A 4,447-nucleotide genomic window follows, 5' to 3' on the forward strand; every position below is an offset into this window, starting at 1 on the left:
GCAGGGAATTATAGTAATCCAGACAAGATGTCACAGAAGCATGAATTAATGTTTCAGTATCTCTATGTGACAATGCTCTCAAACTTGTTATATTTCCAGGTTGATAATAAGAGTTTTGTTCCCCTTGAACGCACATGATCCCCAAAGAGAAACCCTCAATTAAAGTTTACCTCTACATTCTGCACAGATGAAGACCAAGCAGTATTTATGTGTGGCACAGTGAAGGGACAAATCTTCAGACACAGTGTTAACAGCATTATTAAGCACAGTGGTCTCATCTTTTTCATGTTTAAAGCAATTTTGGGGCACTCAGAACTAGACTTCATAGGAAACGGGGATCAGATGCTCCTACTGAGTCTGGAGCAAAATAATGTCTTATTTCCAATAGCTGTGCAAGCTTTTTACTTCTACTCTTCTTATCTTCCCTTGAATTTTCTTATCTTTTTTTGTCTATGATGCTTAATCAGAGACATTGTAGTTTAAACTGCTATATGACCTGAGAGATAACTTCTTTATCACCTCTGCACTTTTATAAATAAGTAAGTGATAGATAAATTACAGCAGAAAGCCTAGACAGCGACCTGAGCTAATAATTTTTTATGGGCTAAATCCTGGCTTTGTAACCTTTACATAGCACTTGGATCTGGCAAAACCCGCATAGGAGTGAGTAAGAGCTTTATCAGAGACAAGCCTAAATAAGAACCGATGAGAGACCTCAAGATTTGGCCCTTGTTGACCTGCTTATAATTTTTGCAATTATACTAGGTTAGGTTTTAAAAAGCATTCAGGAGAGTGAAAGTCATCTCAGTGTTATTTTACAAATACTATTATTTCATACCAACACCATTGGGGTATTTTCCAAGCATTTCTCAAACAAATGCCTATGCAACCTAACAGCACTTCAGTTTTCTTAGTAAGAAGTTCTAGAACTTCTGCTTCACAAATCTCTTGAGCCAAAAAAAGACAGCATTAACATCACAGTATCTCTAAAGTAAACTAAAGTAACTCTAAAGTATTTCTGAATATATTACAGTATTTCTAAACTATTTTATAAGGACTATGGCTTTCAAATGAGACTGGTAACAAAGAATCAGAAAACCAACAACATACATCCTGAACTACAGTCACTAGTCAACAGGTTTCACTGACACAGCTAGAAATGAGCACTGTTTTTTTAACTATTATTTCTCTTCATCAAGCATTTGAGGAAACAAAAGCTACAGTGAGCTTTAAGAAACTAAGCCCTATATCAGGTATAACTGCTATGTTATGTTACTGCTAGTTTTAAATTTCAGAAATTTTTGTAAAGCAAGCTGGAAAAAAGGAAGGGGATGACAGTACCTTTTACTGGAACCCAAAAACTGTAAGTAAGAGGACAAAAAAGGTCACTCTGGTCTGGTCACTTAGGTGCATTGCTTTCATCTCAGCTCCTTAGGTTAGCCATACCTTCTCACTGGTGCTCAACCATTGGTTCAGTCTGTGACCTGGCAATTCCCATGCAGCAAGTAAATGTAATTACATATTCTCACCTTATACTTACTTAAAAAAAAAACCCTGCAATAAATGTTCTTTCAATATGATATCACCATTTTTCCTAGGTGACAGAGTTCTTGCAAGCAGTGCATTCTATCTACAAATAATTTTAACATACAGCAACTGAGACATCCTGGATCTTTTTAAGCAAGTGCCACTGCAGCATATTAACATATGTGATAAAACCCCTTGTGTACATCCACAAAGGAATCTAAGGAAACAACAGCCAGAAAGATCCCAATTAATGTCTTGCTGGGCTACTCCTAGATCCACCACAAGCCAGCAGCCCATTAGAGGCCCATCTCCACAAACCCAGAGAACTACAGAGGCACAAAGACAGTTAGGAACACAAATTACTCACTCTCAAGGAATAATCACTCTGTCCAAGTCTAACTCAGGGCTGCCCCAGCAGAACCTCAGCTCCAGCATACAGGTGTGAAACAGTACATACACACTGATCCTAGAGGCACAGAGCTGAAAGTCTCTTGGGATGTCAGATCCATCATGATGTATTTTTCTCTAACAGAACCAGGGAAAGGTAAATTCAGAACTGTTAATTTTGTATTTTCCTTTTATCTTTTATATCTTAAATTCAATATCACCTTTTCTTCCCCATTTTTCAAGAAATCATAATACTTGGGAAATGCATCAACAGCTCCACTCAGCCCAATAGATATGGATTCAAATATGTAAAACAGAGAACAGTTATTGTTTGTTATTACCAGCTACATGCTCTATCAGGAGTTTCTGTTATCAGTGCTCAAAAGCCCTGAGAATCCTGTAGCCTCTGCCCAGTTTCATTACCCAGTAAATATAATGTAAATATCTTTGCTATTATATGCCAGGAGGGCTATTCACTCTTAAGGGCAGGTGTTATGTTCATACTGATTGTATGGGGTACAAATTCTACCATTACCAGAAAGCAGCTGTTTTCTTATCAGCTGCTTGGAAACTCAGCTTCATTGAAATCAGCAAAGCACAGGATAATTGTGCCTGCTGGTATTTTTGAAAGTCTCACCTCCACTTAGAAGCTCTTCTTTTGTCTGTCTTCTGAATGCCCAGGATTCAGTAATCACCGCCTTCCAAAAATATTATTTTTTAAAAATATCATAATCATTTGAAAATATGTTTTATTCTTTTATCTGCTGACTTTAAAAGCCTTTTATTATATTCAACTCATATTTTCAAATGTCCTTCTGTTAATAGGAAGATAAAAGTGTAAATATTTTCTTAGCTGAAAGCTGAGATTCTTTCTTGAACACATGATTCACAAAGAGAGTTTTAAGAGCAAGAACATCAGATTTTACAAGACTCACAATGAAGGACGGTGTTATGGTGTAGGCTTTATATTAAGTAAGTATATACATAGTTTTTTGCAGACCTAGGGCCACAGTCACTACAGCTGGGTGCCTCCTCTTCAGCCATGTATAGATGAAAGCTAAAAACAGATAGTAAATTGATTATTTACACTCTCCCTCCTAATTCTAAAGGAAAAAAAAAAAAAAAAAAAAAAAGTCATTCATGTGAAATGGGCAGAAGATTTGAGAATTTTTTGTTCTTCCTATTAAAAAAACCATAGTTGTTCCTACTGTTAAAAAAATGTTTGCCTTTGCATTGGTAAGTATGAAGATAATACAACAAAACCTCTCTCCAAACAGGATGTTCTCCAAACATCCTGTTGCAAATTCAATCTAGAGAAAACTAATCTACATACATATCTAAAAGCTGTGAGAAGTGCCTTGATAGAAAAATAAACCTTGGTAAAGCCATGTAGGGAACGGCTTTTCTGTTTTTTAGTGCAAAAGACAAATATTTATATCCAACTGCTCAGTGATAAAAGGTTCCTGTGTAATTAAGTTACTTCTAATTACATATTTTGAAGTTAAAGTTCAACTGTTTGAAAGAGTGGATAACAGCAGGACAAGGGGAAATGGTTTTAAATTGAGGGAGGGAAGATTTAGGTTGGATGTCAGGGGGAAGTTCTTTACTATGAGAGTGGTAAGGTGATGGAACAAGCTGCCCAGAGAAGTTGTGGATGCCCCATCCCTGGAGGTGTTCATGGCCAGATTGGATGGGGCCCTGGGCAGCGTGATCTACTATTAAATGGAGAGGCTGATGGCCCTGAATGTGGCAGGGGGGTTGGAGATTTATGATCGTTGAGGTCCCTTCCAACTCGGGCCATTCTTGATTCTGTGATTCTGTGTAAAGTAGGAGTGAATTCAGAACAAATACATTTTAAGGATGCTGGTGGGAATCTCAGAAGAAAAACTCCTAGCAGTCTTGTGTGTCTGTGTTTACACACATAAACATCAAAGGAGACCCCACTCAGGGCTACTGGGAAAGCTCAGCAGTGTCCCAAAACTGTGCATTTACACTTATATATATATCAGTATGAAAATCTATTACATACAAATCTTACACATGAGGTGTAACGCTGCTGATCTCAACACCTGCAGAGCCTGCAGCAGCTCAAGCTGAACATTGGAAGATTTCACAAAAAAAAAAAAAAAAGTTGAATGGAATTGCAGAACTTTTGCAGGTGTCTGTCCATTTTTGTGTTTATAAGTACTTAAGGAGTTGATATTCATGCTTGACTAGTTCCACTCTGATGATAAATAACCTATACTGTTCTTAAAGCTCTGATGCGCTGCATATTCCTACTAAGACAAAATAATGAGGAATTGTTGTAGCAGGGTTCATAATGTTCTGGTGAGGGTAGATCCTAATCTCCCCAGGCTGAGAGTGTCCTCTGATTGTAGAAGACTTCTGAAGTTTGGGGGGATGCTTTTAATATAAAAAGAAAAATAAAATACAGTATGAGTCATGCTGTATTACAGCATGTATTTTAACAATAGCCAATGGTTACTTCTTAGCTAGTCCCCTAAAAAAAAAACCAAAACAAAAACATCAGAAA

This window comes from Phasianus colchicus, chromosome 4 (assembly GCF_987193195.1).
Source record: "Phasianus colchicus chromosome 4, bPhaCol1.hap1.1, whole genome shotgun sequence".
In the NCBI taxonomy this organism is placed as follows: Eukaryota; Metazoa; Chordata; class Aves; order Galliformes; family Phasianidae; genus Phasianus; species Phasianus colchicus.